This window comes from Cnephaeus nilssonii, assembly GCF_951640355.1.
Source record: "Cnephaeus nilssonii genome assembly, chromosome: 8".
In the NCBI taxonomy this organism is placed as follows: domain Eukaryota; kingdom Metazoa; phylum Chordata; class Mammalia; order Chiroptera; family Vespertilionidae; genus Cnephaeus; species Cnephaeus nilssonii.
In genome coordinates, this window is record NC_137079.1 from 103184419 (window position 1) to 103205889 (window position 21471).

Sequence of the window (21471 nt, forward strand, 5' to 3'; positions counted from 1 at the left end):
GGGACTTCACCACATGTAGAAACAACTTTATACACTCTTCTCTGAACTTGAGAAGCTATATACACTTGTCTTTCAACTGTTTCACAGTTGAATACTACTTTTCAGAGAATTCTGGTGGTTTCAAACACTGGTTTCATGTGAACTAACTCTATTTCAAGGATTTGTGCAGTGTACAACATCCTTTCTAGACTAGAGACTTACATTTTGATGTCTTTTACACTTGTTCTCTCTCTATTCTGTGATATTCATTAGTATTTGCGCTGAATGACTACTGATTTCTAGCTGTTTCCTATACTGGGCCTTCTGCTCTACTTGTGGGACTTCACCACATGTAGAAACAACTTTATACACTCTTCTCTGAACTTGAGAAGGTATATACACTTGTCTTTCAACTGTTTTACAGTTGAATACTACTCTTCAGTGAATTCTAGTGGGTTGAAACACTGTTTTCTTGTGAAGTAACTCTATTTCAAAGATTTCCGTAGTGTATAACATCCTTTCTAGACTAGAAACTTACATTTTGATGTCTTTTACACTTGTTCTCACACAATTCTATGATATTCAATAGTATTTCCTCTGAATGACTACTGATTTCTAGCTGTTTCCTATAATTGGCCTTCTTTTGTACTTGTGGGACTTCACCACATGTAGAAACTACTTTATACACTCTTCTCTGAACTTGAGAAGCTATATACACTTGTCTTTCAACTCTTTTACAGTTGAATACTACTTTTCAGAGAATTCTGGTGGTTTGAAACACTGGTTTCATGTCAACTAACTCTATTTCAAGGATTTCTGCAGTGTACAACATCCTTTCTAGACTAGACACTTACATTTTGATGTCTTTTACACTTGCTGTCTCACTATTCTGTGATATTCATTAGTATTTGCTCTGAATGACTACTGATTTCTAGCTGTTTCCTCTAATGGGCCTTCTTTTCTACTTGTGGGACTTCACCACATGTAGAAACAACTTTATACAATCTTCTCTAAACTTGAGAAGCTATATACACTTTTCTTTCAACTGTTTTACAGTTGAATACTACTTTTCAGTGAATTCTAGTGGGTTGATACACTGTTTTCTTGTGAAGTAACTCTATTTCAAAGATTTACGTAGTGTATACCATCCTTTCTAGACTAGAAACTTACATTTTGATGTCTTTTACACTTGTTCTCACACAATTCTATGATATTCAATAGTATTTCCTCTGAATGACTACTGATTTCTAGCTGTTTTCTATAATGGGCCTTCTTTTCTACTTGTGGGACTTCACCACATGTAGAAACAACTTTATACACTCTTCTATGAGCTTGAGAAGCTATATACACTTGTCTTTCAACTGTTTTACAGTTGAATACTACTCTTCAGTGAATACTAGTCGGTTGAAACACTGTTTTCCTGTGAAATAAATCTATTTCAAGGATTTTTGTAGTGTATAACATCCTTTCTAGACTAGAGTCTTACATTTTGATGGTTTTTTACTTGTTCTCACAAATTTCTATGATATTCATTAGTATTTGCTCTAATTACCACTGATTTCTAGCTGTGTCCTATACTGGGCCTTCTGCTTTACTTGTGGGGCTTCACCACATGTAGAAACAACTTTATACACTCTTCTCAGAACTTGCGAAGCTATATAAACTTGTCTTTCAACTGTTTTAGAGTTGAATGCTACTTTTCAGAGAATTCTGGTGGTTTCAAACACTGGTTTCATTTGAAGTAACTCTATTTCAAGGATTTCTGCAGTGTACTACATCCTTTCTAGACGAGAGACTTACATATTGATGTCTTTTACACTTGTTCTCACACAATTCTATGATATTCAATAGTATTTCCTCTGAATGACTACTGATTTCTAGCTGTTTCCTATAATGGGCCTTCTTTTCTACTTGTGGGACTTCACCACATGTAGAAACAGCTTTAAACACTCTTCTCTGAACTTGAGAAGCTATATACACTTGTCTTTCAACTGTTTTACACTTGAATACTACTCTTCAGTGAATTCTAGTGGGTTGAAACACTGTTTTCCTGTGAAATAAATCTATTTCAAGGATTTCTGTAGTGTATAACATCCTTTCTAGACTAGAGACTTACATTTTGATGGTTTTTCACTTGTTCTCACGAATTTCTATGATATTCATTAGTATTTTCTCTGAATTACTACTGATTTCTAGCTGTGTCCTATACTGGGCCTTCTGCTCTACTTGCGGGACTTCACCATATGTAGAAACAACTTTAGACACTCTTCTCTGAACTTTAGAAGCTATATACGCTAGTCTTTCAACTGTTTTACAGTGGAATACTAGTTTTCAGTGAATCCTGGTGGTTTCAAACATTGGTTTCATGTGAAGTAACTCTATTTCAAGGATTTCTGCAGTGTACAACATTCTTTCTAGACTAGAGACTTACATATTGATGTCTTTTACACTTGTTCTCTCACTATTCTGTGATATTCAGTAGTATTTGCTCTGAATGACTACTGATTTCTAGCTGTTTCCTATACTGGGCCTTCTGCTCTACTTGTGGGGCTTCACCACATGTAGAAACAACTTTATACACTCTTCTCTGAAATTGCGAAGCTATATAAACTTGTCTTTCAACTCTTTTACAGTTGAATACTACTTTTCAGAGAATTCTGGTGGTTTGGAACACTGGATTCATGTAAACTAACTCTATTTCAAGGATTCTGCAGTGTACAACATCCTTTCTAGACTAGACACTTACATTTTGATGTCCTTTACACTTGCTGTATCACTATTCTGTGATATTCATTAGTATTTCCTCTGAATGACTACTGATTTCTAGCTGTTTCCTATAATCGGCCTTCTTTTCTACTTGTGGGACTTCACCACATGTAGAAACAACTTTATACACTCTTCTCTGAACTTGAGAAGCTATATACACTTGTCTTTCAACTGTTTCACAGTTGAATACTACTTTTCAGAGAATTCTGGTGGTTTCAAACACTGGTTTCATGTGAACTAACTCTATTTCAAGGATTTGTGCAGTGTACAACATCCTTTCTAGACTAGAGACTTACATTTTGATGTCTTTTACACTTGTTCTCTCTCTATTCTGTGATATTCATTAGTATTTGCTCTGAATGACTACTGATTTCTAGCTGTTTCCTATACTGGGCCTTCTGCTCTACTTGTGGGACTTCACCACATGTAGAAACAACTTTATACACTCTTCTCTGAACTTGAGAAGGTATATACACTTGTCTTTCAACTGTTTTACAGTTGAATACTACTCTTCAGTGAATTCTAGTGGGTTGAAACACTGTTTTCTTGTGAAGTAACTCTATTTCAAAGATTTCCGTAGTGTATAACATCCTTTCTAGACTAGAAACTTACATTTTGATGTCTTTTACACTTGTTCTCACACAATTCTATGATATTCAATAGTATTTCCTCTGAATGACTACTGATTTCTAGCTGTTTCCTATAATTGGCCTTCTTTTGTACTTGTGGGACTTCACCACATGTAGAAATAACTTTATACACTCTTCTCTGAACTTGAGAAGCTATATACACTTGTCTTTCAACTCTTTTACAGTTGAATACTACTTTTCAGAGAATTCTGGTGGTTTGAAACACTGGTTTCATGTCAACTAACTCTATTTCAAGGATTTCTGCAGTGTACAACATCCTTTCTAGACTAGACACTTACATTTTGATGTCTTTTACACTTGCTGTCTCACTATTCTGTGATATTCATTAGTATTTGCTCTGAATGACTACTGATTTCTAGCTGTTTCCTCTAATGGGCCTTCTTTTCTACTTGTGGGACTTCACCACATGTAGAAACAACTTTATACAATCTTCTCTAAACTTGAGAAGCTATATACACTTTTCTTTCAACTGTTTTACAGTTGAATACTACTTTTCAGTGAATTCTAGTGGGTTGATACACTGTTTTCTTGTGAAGTAACTCTATTTCAAAGATTTACGTAGTGTATACCATCCTTTCTAGACTAGAAACTTACATTTTGATGTCTTTTACACTTGTTCTCACACAATTCTATGATATTCAATAGTATTTCCTCTGAATGACTACTGATTTCTAGCTGTTTCCTATAATTGGCCTTCTTTTCTACTTGTGGGACTTCACCACATGTAGAAACAACTTCATTCACTCTTCTCTGAACTTGAGAAGCTATATACACTTGTCTTTCAACTGTTTTACAGTTGAATTCTACTTTTCAGTGAATTCTAGTGGGTTGAAACACTGTTTTCCTGTGAAATAAATCTATTTCAAGGATTTTTGTATCGTATCACTTCCTTTCTAGAGACTTACATATTGATGTCTTTTACACTTGTTCTCTCACTATTCTTTGATATTCATTAGTATTTGCTCTGAATGACTACTGATTTCTAGCTGTTTCCTCTAATGGGCCTTCTTTTCTACTTGTGGGACTTCACCACATATAGAAACAACTTTACACACTCTTCTCTGAACTTGAGAAGCTATATGCACTTGTCTTTCAACTGTTTTGCAGTTGAATACTACTCTTCAGTGAATTCTAGTGGGTTGAAACACTGTTTTCTTGTGAAATAAATCTATTTCAAGGATTTCTGTAGTGTATAACATCCTTTCTAGACTAGAGACTTACATTTTGATGGTTTTTCACTTGTTCTCACAAATTTCTATGATATTCATTAGTATTTTCTCTGAATTACGACTGATTTCTAGCTGTGTCCTATACTGGGCCTTCTGCTCTACTTGCGGGACTTCACCACATGTAGAAACAACTTTAGACACTATTCTCTGAACTTTAGAAGCTATATACACTTGTCTTTCAACTGTTTTACAGTGGAATACTACTTTTCAGTGAATCCTGGTGGTTTCAAACATTGGTTTCATGTGAAGTAACTCTATTTCAAGGATTTCTGCAGTGTACAACATCCTTTCTAGACTAGAGACTTACATATTGATGTCTTTTACACTTGTTCTCACACAATTCTATGATATTCAATAGTATTTCCTCTGAATGACTACTGATTTCTAGCTGTTTCTTATAATGGGCCTTCTTTTGTACTTGTGGGACTTCACCACATGTAGAAACAACTTTATACACTCTTCTCTGAACTTGAGAAGCTATATACACTTGTCTTTCAACTGTTTTACAGTTGAATACTACTCTTCAGTGAATTCTAGTGGGTTGAAACACTGTTTTCTTGTGAAATAAATCTATTTCAAGGATTTCTGTAGTGTATAACATCCTTTCTAGACTAGAGACTTACATTTTGATATTTTTTCACTTGTTCTCACAAATTTCTATGATATTCATTAGTATTTTCTCTGAATTACTACTGATTTCTAGCTGTGTCCTATACTGGGCCTTCTGCTCTACTTGCGGGACTTCACCACATGTAGAAACAACTTTAGACACTCTTCTCTGAACTTTAGAAGCTATATACACTTGTCTTTCAACTGTTTTACAGTGGAGTACCACTTTTCAGTGAATCCTGGTGGTTTCAAACATTGGTTTCATGTGAAGTAACTCTATTTCAAGGATTTCTGCAGTGTACAACATCCTTTCTAGACTAGAGACTTACAGATTGCTGTCTTTTACACTTGTTCTCACACAATTCTATGATATTCAATAGTATTTCCTCTGAATGACTACTGATTTCTAGCTGTTTCCTATAATGGGCCTTCTTTTCTACTTGTGGGACTTAACCACATGTAGAAACAACTTTATACACTATTCTCTGAACTTGAGAAGCTATATAACTTGTCTTTCAACTGTTTTACAGTTGAATTCTACTTTTCAGTGAATTCTAGTGGGTTGAAACACTGTTTTCTTGTGAAGTAACTCTATTTCAAAGATTTCCGTAGTGTATACCATCCTTTCTAGACTAGAAACTTACATTTTGATGTCTTTTACACTTGTTCTCACACAATTCTATGATATTCATTAGTATTTTCTCTGAATTACGACTGATTTCTAGCTGTGTCCTATACTGGGCCTTCTGCTCTACTTGCGGGACTTCACCACATGTAGAAACAACTTTAGACACTCTTCTCTGAACTTTAGAAGGTATATATACTTGTCCTTCAACTGTTTTACAGTGGAATACCACTTTTCAGTGAATCCTGGTGGTTTCAAACATTGGTTTCATGTGAAGTAACTCTATTTCAAGGATTTCTGCAGTGTAAAACATCCTTTCTAGACTAGACACTTACATTTTGATGTCTTTTACACTTGCTGTCTCACTATTCTGTGATATTCATTAGTATTTGCTCGGAATGACTACTGATTTCTAGCTGTTTCCTCTAATGGGCCTTCTTTTCTACTTGTGGGACTTCACCACATGTAGAAACAACTTTATACACTCTTCTCTGAACTTGAGAAGCTATATACACTTGTCTTTCAACTCTTTTACAGTTGAATACTACTTTTCTGAGAATTCTGGTGGTTTGAAACACTGGTTTCATGTCAACTAACTCTATTTCATGGATTTCTGCAGTGTACAACATCCTTTCTAGACTAGACACTTACATTTTGATGTCTTTTACACTTGTTTTCACACAATTCTATTATATTCATTAGTATTTGCTCTGAATGACTACTGATTTCTAGCTGTTTCCTATAATTGGCCTTCTTTTGTACTTGTGGGACTTCACCACATGTAGAAACAACTTTATACACTCTTCTCTGAATTTGAGAAGCTTTATACACTTGTCTTTCAACTGTTTTACAGTTGATTACTAATCTTCAGTTCATTCTAGTGGGTTGAAACACTGTTTTCTTGTGAAATAAATCTATTTCAAGGATTTCTGTAGTGTATAACATCCTTTCTAGACTAGAGACTTACATTTTGATATTTTTTCACTTGTTCTCACAAATTTCTATGATATTCATTAGTATTTTCTCTGAATTACTACTGATTTCTAGCTGTGTCCTATACTGGGCCTTCTGCTCTACTTGCGGGACTTCACCACATGTAGAAACAACTTTAGACACTCTTCTCTGAACTAGCGAAGCTATATACACTTGTCTTTCAACTGTTTTAGAGTTGAATACTACTTTTCAGTGAATCTGGTGGTTTAAAACACTGGTTTCATGTGAAATAACTCTATTTCCAGGATTTCTGCAGTGTACAACATCCTTTCTAGACTAGACACTTACATTTTGATGTCTTTTACACTTCTCTCACTGTTCTGTGATATTCATTAGTATTTGCTCTGAATGACTACTGATTTCTAGCTGTTTCCTCTAATGGGCCTTCTGCTCTACTTGTGGGACTTCACCACACGTAGAAACAACTCTATACACTCTTCTCTGAACTTGAGAAGCTATATACAGTTGTCTTTCAACTGTTTTACAGTTGAATACTACTCTTCAGTGAATTCTAGTGCGTTGAAACACTGTTTTCTTGTGAAGTAACTCTATTTCAAAGATTTCTGTAGTGTATTACATCCTTTCTAGACTAGAGACTTACATATTGATGTCTTTTACACTTGTTCTCTCACTATTCTGTGATATTCATTAGTATTTGCTCTGAATGACTACTGATTTCTAGCTGTTTCCTATACTGGGCCTTCTGCTCTACTTGTGGGGCTTCAACACATGTAGAAACAACTTTATACACTCTTCTCTGAACTTGAGAAGCTATATACACTTGTCTTTCAACTCTTTTACAGTTGAATACTACTTTTCAGTGAATTCTAGTGGTTTGAAACACTGGTTTCATGTGAAGTAACTCTATTTCAAGGATTTCTGCAGTGGACAACATCCTTTCTAGATAAGAGACTTACATTTTGATGTCTTTTACACTTGCTCTCTCACTATTCTGTGATATTCATTAGTATTTACTCTAAATTACTACTGCTTTCTTGCAGTGTCCTATAATGGGCCTTCTGGTATACTTGTGGGAATTCACCACATGTAGAAACAACTTTATACACTCTTCTCTGAACTTGAGAAGCTATATACACTTGTCTTTCAACTGTTTTACAGTTGAATACTACTTTTCAGTGAATTCTGTGGGTTTCAAACACTGGTTTCATGGGAACTAACTCTATTTCAAGGATTTCTGCAGTGTACAACATCCTTTCTAGACTAGAGACTTACATTTTGATGTCTTTTACACTTGCTGTCTCACTATTCTGTGATATTCATTAATATTTGCTCTGAATGACTACTGATTTCTAGCTGTTTCCTCTAATCGGCCTTCTTTTCTACTTGTGGGACTTCACCACATGTAGAAACAACTTTATATACTCTTCTCTGAACTTGAGAAGCTATATACACTTGTGTTTCAACTCTTTTACAGTTGAATACTACTTTTCAGAGAATTCTGGTGGTTTGAAACACTGGTTTCATGGGAACTAACTCTATTTCAAGGATATCTGCAGTGTACAACATCCTTTCTAGACTAGACACTTACATTTTGATGTCTTTTACACTTCTCTCACTGTTCTGTGATATTCATTAGTATTTGCTCTGAATGACTACTGATTTCTAGCTGTTTCCTCTAATGGGCCTTCTGCTCTACTTGTGGGACTTCACCACACGTAGAAACAACTCTATACACTCTTCTCTGAACTTGAGAAGCTAAATACAGTTGTCTTTCAACTGTTTTACAGTTGAATACTACTCTTCAGTGAATTCTAGTGCGTTGAAACACTGTTTTCTTGTGAAGTAACTCTATTTCAAAGATTTCTGTAGTGTATTACATCCTTTCTAGACTAGAGACTTACATATTGATGTCTTTTACACTTGTTCTCTCACTATTTTGTGATATTCATTAGTATTTGCTCTGAATGACTACTGATTTCTAGCTGTTTCCTATACTGGGCCTTCTGCTCTACTTGTGGGGCTTCAACACATGTAGAAACAACTTTATACACTCTTCTCTGAACTTGAGAAGCTATATACACTTGTCTTTCAACTGTTTTACAGTTGAATACTACTTTTCACTGAATTCTAGTGGTTTGAAACACTGGTTTCATGTGAAATAACTATTTCAAGGATTTCTGCAGTGTACAACATCCTTTCTACACTAGAATCTTACATTTTGATGTCCTTTCCACTTCTCTCATAATTCTGTGATATTCATTTGTATTTGCTATGAATTACTACTGATTTCTTGCCGTGTCCTACAATGGGCCTTCTGCTCTACATATGGAACTTCACCACATGTAGAAACAACTTTATACACTCTTCTCTGAACTAGCGAAGCTATATACACTTGACTTTCAAGTGTTTTACAGTTGATTGCTACTTTTAAGTGGATTTTAGTGGTTTAAAACACTGGTTTCAAGTGAACTAACTCTATTTCCAGGATTTCTGCAGTATACAACATCCTTTCTAAACTAGACACTTACATTTTGATGGTTTTCCACTTCTTCTCACACAATTCTATGATATTCATTAGTATTTGCTCTGAATTACTACTGATTTCTAGCTGTGTCCTCTAATGGGCCTTCTGCTCTACTTGTGGGACTTCTCCACAAGTACAAAAAACATTATACACTCTTCTCTGTACTTGAGAAGCTATATACACTTGTATTTGAACTGTTTTACAGTTGAATGCTACTTTTAAGTGGATTCTTGGTGTTTAAAACACTGGTTTAATGTGAAATAACTCTATTTCCAGGATTTCTGCAGTGTCCAACATCCTTTCTGGACTAGACACTTACATTTTGATGGTTTTCCACTTTTTCTCACACAATTCAATGATATTCATTAGTATTCGCTCTGAATTACTACTGATTTCTCGCTGTGTCCTATAATGGGCCTTCTGCTCTACTTGTGGGACTTCTCCACAACTACAAACAACATTATACACTCTTCTCTGAACTAGCGAAGCTATATACACTTGTCTTTCAACTGTTTTAGAGTTGAATACTACTTTTCAGTGAATCTGGTGGTTTAAAACACTGGTTTCATGTGAAATAACTCTATTTCCAGGATTTCTGCAGTGTACAACATCCTTTCTAGACTAGACACTTACATTTTGATGTCTTTTACACTTCTCTCACTGTTCTGTGATATTCATTAGTATTTGCTCTGAATGACTACTGATTTCTAGCCGTTTCCTCTAATGGGCCTTCTGCTCTACTTGTGGGACTTCACCACACGTAGAAACAACTCTATACACTCTTCTCTGAACTTGAGAAGCTATATACAGTTGTCTTTCAACTGTTTTACAGTTGAATACTACTCTTCAGTGATTTCTAGTGCGTTGAAACACTGTTTTCTTGTGAAGTAACTCTATTTCAAAGATTTCTGTAGTGTATTACATCCTTTCTAGACTAGAGACTTACATATTGATGTCTTTTACACTTGTTCTCTCACTATTCTGTGATATTCATTAGTATTTGCTCTGAATGACTACTGATTTCTAGCTGTTTCCTATACTGGGCCTTCTGGTATACTTGTGGGAATTCACCACATGTAGAAACAATTTTATACACTCTTCTCTGAACTTGAGAAGCTATATACACTTGTCTTTCAACTGTTTTACAGTTGAATACTACTTTTCAGTGAATTCTGGGGGTTTCAAACACTGGTTTCATGGGAACTAACTCTATTTCAAGGATTTCTGCAGTGTACAACATCCTTTCTAGACTAGAGACTTACATTTTGATGTCTTTTACACTTGCTGTCTCACTATTCTGTGATATTCATTAATATTTGCTCTGAATGACTACTGATTTCTAGCTGTTTCCTCTAATTGGCCTTCTTTTCTACTTGTGGGACTTCACCACATGTAGAAACAACTTTATATACTCTTCTCTGAACTTGAGAAGCTATATACACTTGTCTTTCAACTCTTTTACAGTTGAATACTACTTTTCAGAGAATTCTGGTGGTTTGAAACACTGGTTTCATGGGAACTAACTCTATTTCAAGGATTTCTGCAGTGTACAACATCCTTTCTAGACTAGACACTTACATTTTGATGTCTTTTACACTTCTCTCACTTTTCTGTGATATTCATTAGTATTTGCTCTGAATGACTACTGATTTCTAGCTGTTTCCTATACTGGGCCTTCTGCTCTACTTGTGGGGCTTCAACACATGTAGAAACAACTTTATACACTCTTCTCTGAACTTGAGAAGCTATATACACTTGTCTTTCAACTGTTTTACAGTTGAATACTACTTTTCACTGAATTCTAGTGGTTTGAAACACTGGTTTCATGTGAAATAACTATTTCAAGGATTTCTGCAGTGTACAACATCCTTTCTACACTAGAAACTTACATTTTGATGTCCTTTCCACTTCTCTCATAATTCTGTGATATTCATTTGTATTTGCTATGAATTACTACTGATTTCTTGCCGTGTCCTATAATGGGCCTTCTGCTCTACATATGGAACTTCACCACATGTAGAAACAACTTTATACACTCTTCTCTGAACTAGCGAAGCTATATACACTTGACTTTCAAGTGTTTTACAGTTGATTGCTACTTTTAAGTGGATTCTAGTGGTTTAAAACACTGGTTTCAAGTGAACTAACTCTATTTCCAGGATTTCTGCAGTATACAACATCCTTTCTAAACTAGACACTTACATTTTGATGGTTTTCCACTTCTTCTCACACAATTCTATGATATTCATTAGTATTTGCTCTGAATTACTACTGATTTCTAGCTGTGTCCTATAATGGGCCTTCTGCTCTACTTGTGGGACTTCTCCACAAGTACAAAAAACATTATACACTCTTCTCTGTACTTGAGAAGCTATATACACTTGTATTTGAACTGTTTTACAGTTGAATGCTACTTTTAAGTGGATTCTAGGGGTTTAAAACACTGGTTTAATGTGAAATAACTCTATTTCCAGGATTTCTGCAGTGTCCAACATCCTTTCTGGACTAGACACTTACATTTTGATGGTTTTCCACTTTTTCTCACACAATTCAATGATATTCATTAGTATTTGCTCTGAATTACTACTGATTTCTCGCTGTGTCCTATAATGGGCCTTCTGCTCTACTTGTGGGACTTCTCCACAACTACAAACAACATTATACACTCTTCTCTGAACTAGCGAAGCTATATAAACTTGTCTTTCAACTGTTTTAGAGTTGAATACTACTTTTCAGTGAATCTGGTGGTTTAAAACACTGGTTTCATGTGAAATAACTCTATTTCCAGGATTTCTGCAGTGTACAACATCCTTTCTAGACTAGACACTTACATTTTGATGTCTTTTACACTTCTCTCACTGTTCTGTGATATTCATTAGTATTTGCTCTGAATGACTACTGATTTCTAGCTGTGTCCTATAATGGGCCTTCTGCTCTACTTGTGGGACTTCTCCACAAGTACAAAAAACATTAAACACTCTTCTCTGTACTTGAGAAGCTATATACACTTGTATTTGAACTGTTTTACAGTGGAATGCTACTTTTAAGTGGATTCTAGGGGTTTAAAACACTGGTTTAATGTGAAATAACTCTATTTCCAGGATTTCTGCAGTGTCCAACATCCTTTCTGGACTAGACACTTACATTTTGATGGTTTTCCACTTTTTCTCACACAATTCAATGATATTCATTAGTATTTGCTCTGAATTACTACTGATTTCTCACTGTGTCCTCTAATCGGCCTTCTTTTCTACTTGTGGGACTTCACCACATGTAGAAACAACTTTATATACTCTTCTCTGAACTTGAGAAGCTATATACACTTGTCTTTCAACTCTTTTACAGTTGAATACTACTTTTCAGAGAATTCTGGTGGTTTGAAACACTGGTTTCATGGGAACTAACTCTATTTCAAGGATTTCTGCAGTGTACAACATCCTTTCTAGACTAGACACTTACATTTTGATGTCTTTTACACTTCTCTCACTGTTCTGTGATATTCATTAGTATTTGCTCTGAATGACTACTGATTTCTAGCTGTTTCCTCTAATGGGCCTTCTGCTCTACTTGTGGGACTTCACCACACGTAGAAACAACTCTATACACTCTTCTCTGAACTTGAGAAGCTATATACAGTTGTCTTTCAACTGTTTTACAGTTGAATACTACTCTTCAGTGAATTCTAGTGCGTTGAAACACTGTTTTCTTGTGAAGTAACTCTATTTCAAAGATTTCTGTACTGTATTACATCCTTTCTAGACTAGAGACTTACATATTGATGTCTTTTACACTTGTTCTCTCACTATTCTGTGATATTCATTAGTATTTGCTCTGAATGACTACTGATTTCTAGCTGTTTCCTATACTGGGCCTTCTGGTATACTTGTGGGAATTCACCACATGTAGAATCAACTTTATACACTCTTCTCTGAACTTGAGAAGCTATATACACTTGTCTTTCAACTGTTTTACAGTTGAATACTACTTTTCACTGAATTCTAGTGGTTTGAAACACTGGTTTCATGTGAACTAACTCCATTTCAAGGATTTCTGCAGTGGACAACATCCTTTCTAGATAAGAGACTTACATTTTGATGTCTTTTACACTTGCTCTCTCACTATTCTGTGATATTCATTAGTATTTGCTCTAAATTACTACTGCTTTCTTGCAGTGTCCTATAATGGGCCTTCTGGTATACTTGTGGGAATTCACCACATGTAGAAACAACTTTATACACTCTTCTCTGAACTTGAGAAGCTATATACACTTGTCTTTCAACTGTTTTACAGTTGAATACTACTTTTCAGTGAATTCTGGGGGTTTCAAACACTGGTTTCATGGGAACTAACTCTATTTCAAGGATTTCTGCAGTGTACAACATCCTTTCTAGACTAGAGACTTACATTTTGATGTCTTTTACACTTGCTGTCTCACTATTCTGTGATATTCATTAATATTTGCTCTGAATGACTACTGATTTCTAGCTGTTTCCTCTAATCGGCCTTCTTTTCTACTTGTGGGACTTCACCACATGTAGAAAGAACTTTATATACTCTTCTCTGAACTTGAGAAGCTATATACACTTGTCTTTCAACTCTTTTACAGTTGAATACTACTTTTCAGAGAATTCTGGTGGTTTGAAACACTGGTTTCATGGGAACTAACTCTATTTCAAGGATTTCTGCAGTGTACAACATCCTTTCTAGACTAGACACTTACATTTTGATGTCTTTTACACTTCTCTCACTGTTCTGTGATATTCATTAGTATTTGCTCTGAATGACTTCTGATTTCTAGCTGTTTCCTCTAATGGGCCTTCTGCTCTACTTGTGGGACTTCACCACACGTAGAAACAACTCTATACACTCTTCTCTGAACTTGAGAAGCTATATACAGTTGTCTTTCAACTGTTTTACAGTTGAATACTACTCTTCAGTGAATTCTAGTGCGTTGAAACACTGTTTTCTTGTGAAGTAACTCTATTTCAAAGATTTCTGTAGTGTATTACATCCTTTCTAGACTAGAGACTTACATATTGATGTCTTTTACACTTGTTCTCTCACTATTCTGTGATATTCATTAGTATTTGCTCTGAATGACTACTGATTTCTAGCTGTTTCCTATACTAGGCCTTCTGCTCTACTTGTGATGCTTCAACACATGTAGAAACAACTTTATACACTCTTCTCTGAACTTGAGAAGCTATATACACTTGTCTTTCAAGTGTTTTACAGTTGAATACTACTTTTCACTGAATTCTAGTGGTTTGAAACACTGGTTTCATGTGAAATAACTATTTCAAGGATTTCTGCAGTGTACAACATCCTTTCTACACTAGAAACTTACATTTTGTTGTCCTTTCCACTTCTCTCATAATTCTGTGATATTCATTTGTATTTGCTCTGAATTACTACTGATTTCTTGCCGTGTCCTATAATGGGCCCTCTGCTCTACATATGGAACTTCACCACATGTAGAAACAACTTTATACACTCTTCTCTGAACTAGCGAAGCTATATACACTTGACTTTCAAGTGTTTTACAGTTGATTGCTACTTTTAAGTGGATTCTAGTGGTTTAAAACACTGGTTTCAAGTGAACTAACTCTATTTCCAGGATTTCTGCAGTATACAACATCCTTTCTAAACTAGACACTTACATTTTGATGGTTTTCCACTTTTTCTCACACAATTCAATGATATTCATTAGTATTTGCTCTGAATTACTACTGATTTCTCGCTGTGTCCTCTAATCGGCCTTCTTTTCTACTTGTGGGACTTCACCACATGTAGAAACAACTTTATATACTCTTCTCTGAACTTGAGAAGCTATATACACTTGTCTTTCAACTCTTTTACAGTTGAATACTACTTTTCAGAGAATTCTGGTGGTTTGAAACACTGGTTTCATGGGAACTAACTCTATTTCAAGGATTTCTGCAGTGTACAACATCCTTTCTAGACTAGACACTTACATTTTGATGTCTTTTACACTTCTCTCACTGTTCTGTGATATTCATTAGTATTTGCTCTGAATGACTACTGATTTCTAGCTGTTTCCTCTAATGGGCCTTCTGCTCTACTTGTGGGACTTCACCACACGTAGAAACAACTCTATACACTCTTCTCTGAACTTGAGAAGCTATATACAGTTGTCTTTCAACTGTTTTACAGTTGAATACTACTCTTCAGTGAATTCTAGTGCGTTGAAACACTGTTTTCTTGTGAAGTAACTCTATTTCAAAGATTTCTGTAGTGTATTACATCCTTTCTAGACTAGAGACTTACATATTGATGTCTTTTACACTTGTTCTCTCACTATTCTGTGATATTCATTAGTATTTGCTCTGAATGACTACTGATTTCTAGCTGTTTCCAATACTGGGCCTTCTGCTCTACTTGTGGGGCTTCAACACATGTAGAAACAACTTTATACACTCTTCTCTGAGCTTGAGAAGCTATATACACTTGTCTTTCAACTGTTTTACAGTTTAATACTACTTTTCAATGAATTCTAGTGGTTTGAAACACTGGTTTCATGTGAACAGACTCTTTTTCCTGGATTTCTCCCGTGTACAACATCCTTTCTAAACTAGACACTTACATTTTGATCGTTTTCCACATGTTCTCTCACAATTCTGTGATATTCTTTAGTATTTGCTATGAATTACTACTGTTTTCTTCCACTGTCCTATACTGGGCCTTCTGCTCTACTTGTGGGACTTCACCACATGTAGAAACAACTCTATACACTCTTCTCTGAACTTGAGAAGCTATATACACCTGTCTCTCAACTATTTTACAGTTGAATACTACTTTTCAGTGAATTCTGGTGGTTTCAAACACTGGTGTCATGTGAAGTAACTCTATTTCAAGGATTTCTGCAGTGTACAACATCCTTTCTAGACTAGAGACTTACATATTGATGTCTTTTACACTTGTTCTCTCACTATTCTGTGATATTCATTAGTATTTGCTCTGTATGACTACTGATTTCTAGCTGTTTCCTATACTGGGCCTTCTGCTCTACTTGTGGGGCTTCAACACATGTAGAAACAACTTTATACACTCTTCTCTGAACTTGAGAAGCTATATACACTTGTCTTTCAACTGTTTTACAGTTGAATACTACTTTACAGTGAATTCTAGTGGGTTGAAACACTGTTTTCTTGTGAAGTAACTCTATTTCAAAGATTTCTGTAGTGTATTACATCCTTTCTAGACTAGAAACTTACATTTTGATGTCTTTTACACTTGTTCTCACACAATTTTATGATATTCACTAGTATTTCCTCTGAATGACTACTGATTTCTAGCTGTTTCCTATAATGGGGCTTCTTTTCTACTTGTGGGACTTCACAACATGTAGAAACAACTTTATACACTCTTCTCTTAACTGGAGAAGGTATATACACTTGTCTTTCAACTGTTTTAGAGTTGAATACTACTTTTCAGTGAATCTGGTGGTTTAAAACACTGGTTTCATGTGAAATAACTCTATTTCCAGGATTTCTGCAGTGTACAACATCCTTTCTAGACTAGACACTTACATTTTGATGTCTTTTACACTTCTCTCATAATTCTGTGATATTCATTTGTATTTGCTCTGAATTACTACTGATTTCTTGCCGTGTTCTATAATGGGCCTTCTGCTCTACATATGGAACTTCACCACATGTAGAAACAACTTTATACACTCTTCTCTGAACTAGCGAAGCTATATACACTTGACTTTCAAGTGTTTTACAGTTGATTGCTACTTTTAAGTGGATTCTAGTGGTTTAAAACACTGTTTTCAAGTGAACTAACTCTATTTCCAGGATTTCTGCAGTGTACAACATCCTTTCTAGACTAGACACTTACATTTTGATGTCTTTTACACTTCTCTCACTGTTCTGTGATATTCATTAGTATTTGCTCTGAATGACTACTGATTTCTAGCTGTTTCCTCTAATGGGCCTTCTGCTCTACTTGTGGGACTTCACCACACGTAGAAACAACTCTATACACTCTTCTCTGAACTTGAGAAGCTATATACAGTTGTCTTTCAACTGTTTTACAGTTGAATACTACTCTTCAGTGAATTCTAGTGCGTTGAAACACTGTTTTCTTGTGAAGTAACTCTATTTCAAAGATTTCTGTACTGTATTACATCCTTTCTAGACTAGAGACTTACATATTGATGTCTTTTACACTTGTTCTCTCACTATTCTGTGATATTCATTAGTATTTGCTCTGAATGACTACTGATTTCTAGCTGTTTCCTATACTGGGCCTTCTGGTATACTTGTGGGAATTCACCACATGTAGAATCAACTTTATACACTCTTCTCTGAACTTGAGAAGCTATATACACTTGTCTTTCAACTGTTTTACAGTTGAATACTACTTTTCACTGAATTCTAGTGGTTTGAAACACTGGTTTCATGTGAACTAACTCCATTTCAAGGATTTCTGCAGTGGACAACATCCTTTCTAGATAAGAGACTTACATTTTGATGTCTTTTACACTTGCTCTCTCACTATTCTGTGATATTCATTAGTATTTGCTCTAAATTACTACTGCTTTCTTGCAGTGTCCTATAATGGGCCTTCTGGTATACTTGTGGGAATTCACCACATGTAGAAACAACTTTATACACTCTTCTCTGAACTTGAGAAGCTATATACACTTGTCTTTCAACTGTTTTACAGTTGAATACTACTTTTCAGTGAATTCTGGGGGTTTCAAACACTGGTTTCATGGGAACTAACTCTATTTCAAGGATTTCTGCAGTGTACAACATCCTTTCTAGACTAGAGACTTACATTTTGATGTCTTTTACACTTGCTGTCTCACTATTCTGTGATATTCATTAATATTTGCTCTGAATGACTACTGATTTCTAGCTGTTTCCTCTAATCGGCCTTCTTTTCTACTTGTGGGACTTCACCACATGTAGAAAGAACTTTATATACTCTTCTCTGAACTTGAGAAGCTATATACACTTGTCTTTCAACTCTTTTACAGTTGAATACTACTTTTCAGAGAATTCTGGTGGTTTGAAACACTGGTTTCATGGGAACTAACTCTATTTCAAGGATTTCTGCAGTGTACAACATCCTTTCTAGACTAGACACTTACATTTTGATGTCTTTTACACTTCTCTCACTGTTCTGTGATATTCATTAGTATTTGCTCTGAATGACTTCTGATTTCTAGCTGTTTCCTCTAATGGGCCTTCTGCTCTACTTGTGGGACTTCACCACACGTAGAAACAACTCTATACACTCTTCTCTGAACTTGAGAAGCTATATACAGTTGTCTTTCAACTGTTTTACAGTTGAATACTACTCTTCAGTGAATTCTAGTGCGTTGAAACACTGTTTTCTTGTGAAGTAACTCTATTTCAAAGATTTCTGTAGTGTATTACATCCTTTCTAGACTAGAGACTTACATATTGATGTCTTTTACACTTGTTCTCTCACTATTCTGTGATATTCATTAGTATTTGCTCTGAATGACTACTGATTTCTAGCTGTTTCCTATACTAGGCCTTCTGCTCTACTTGTGATGCTTCAACACATGTAGAAACAACTTTATACACTCTTCTCTGAACTTGAGAAGCTATATACACTTGTCTTTCAAGTGTTTTACAGTTGAATACTACTTTTCACTGAATTCTAGTGGTTTGAAACACTGGTTTCATGTGAAATAACTATTTCAAGGATTTCTGCAGTGTACAACATCCTTTCTACACTAGAAACTTACATTTTGTTGTCCTTTCCACTTCTCTCATAATTCTGTGATATTCATTTGTATTTGCTCTGAATTACTACTGATTTCTTGCCGTGTCCTATAATGGGCCCTCTGCTCTACATATGGAACTTCACCACATGTAGAAACAACTTTATACACTCTTCTCTGAACTAGCGAAGCTATATACACTTGACTTTCAAGTGTTTTACAGTTGATTGCTACTTTTAAGTGGATTCTAGTGGTTTAAAACACTGGTTTCAAGTGAACTAACTCTATTTCCAGGATTTCTGCAGTATACAACATCCTTTCTAAACTAGACACTTACATTTTGATGGTTTTCCACTTTTTCTCACACAATTCAATGATATTCATTAGTATTTGCTCTGAATTACTACTGATTTCTCGCTGTGTCCTCTAATCGGCCTTCTTTTCTACTTGTGGGACTTCACCACATGTAGAAACAACTTTATATACTCTTCTCTGAACTTGAGAAGCTATATACACTTGTCTTTCAACTCTTTTACAGTTGAATACTACTTTTCAGAGAATTCTGGTGGTTTGAAACACTGGTTTCATGGGAACTAACTCTATTTCAAGGATTTCTGCAGTGTACAACATCCTTTCTAGACTAGACACTTACATTTTGATGTCTTTTACACTTCTCTCACTGTTCTGTGATATTCATTAGTATTTGCTCTGAATGACTACTGATTTCTAGCTGTTTCCTCTAATGGGCCTTCTGCTCTACTTGTGGGACTTCACCACACGTAGAAACAACTCTATACACTCTTCTCTGAACTTGAGAAGCTATATACAGTTGTCTTTCAACTGTTTTACAGTTGAATACTACTCTTCAGTGAATTCTAGTGCGTTGAAACACTGTTTTCTTGTGAAGTAACTCTATTTCAAAGATTTCTGTAGTGTATTACATCCTTTCTAGACTAGAGACTTACATATTGATGTCTTTTACACTTGTTCTCTCACTATTCTGTGATATTCATTAGTATTTGCTCTGAATGACTACTGATTTCTAGCTGTTTCCAATACTGGGCCTTCTGCTCTACTTGTGGGGCTTCAACACATGTAGAAACAACTTTATACACTCTTCTCTGAGCTTGAGAAGCTATATACACTTGTCTTTCAACTGTTTTACAGTTTAATACTACTTTTCAATGAATTCTAGTGGTTTGAAACACTGGTTTCATGTGAACAGACTCTTTTTCCTGGATTTCTCCCGTGTACAACATCCTTTCTAAACTAGACACTTACATTTTGATCGTTTTCCACATGTTCTCTCACAATTCTGTGATATTCTTTAGTATTTGCTATGAATTACTACTGTTTTCTTCCACTGTCCTATACTGGGCCTTCTGCTCTACTTGTGGGACTTCACCACATGTAGAAACAACTCTATACACTCTTCTCTGAACTTGAGAAGCTATATACACCTGTCTCTCAACTATTTTACAGTTGAATACTACTTTTCAGTGAATTCTGGTGGTTTCAAACACTGGTGTCATGTGAAGTAACTCTATTTCAAGGATTTCTGCAGTGTACAACATCCTTTCTAGACTAGAGACTTACATATTGATGTCTTTTACACTTGTTCTCTCACTATTCTGTGATATTCATTAGTATTTGCTCTGTATGACTACTGATTTCTAGCTGTTTCCTATACTGGGCCTTCTGCTCTACTTGTGGGGCTTCAACACATGTAGAAACAACTTTATACACTCTTCTCTGAACTTGAGAAGCTATATACACTTGTCTTTCAACTGTTTTACAGTTGAATACTACTTTACAGTGAATTCTAGTGGGTTGAAACACTGTTTTCTTGTGAAGTAACTCTATTTCAAAGATTTCTGTAGTGTATTACATCCTTTCTAGACTAGAAACTTACATTTTGATGTCTTTTACACTTGTTCTCACACAATTTTATGATATTCACTAGTATTTCCTCTGAATGACTACTGATTTCTAGCTGTTTCCTATAATGGGGCTTCTTTTCTACTTGTGGGACTTCACAACATGTAGAAACAACTTTATACACTCTTCTCTTAACTGGAGAAGGTATATACACTTGTCTTTCAACTGTTTTAGAGTTGAATACTACTTTTCAGTGAATCTGGTGGTTTAAAACACTGGTTTCATGTGAAATAACTCTATTTCCAGGATTTCTGCAGTGTACAACATCCTTTCTAGACTAGACACTTACATTTTGATGTCTTTTACACTTCTCTCATAATTCTGTGATATTCATTTGTATTTGCTCTGAATTACTACTGATTTCTTGCCGTGTTCTATAATGGGCCTTCTGCTCTACATATGGAACTTCACCACATGTAGAAACAACTTTATACACTCTTCTCTGAACTAGCGAAGCTATATACACTTGA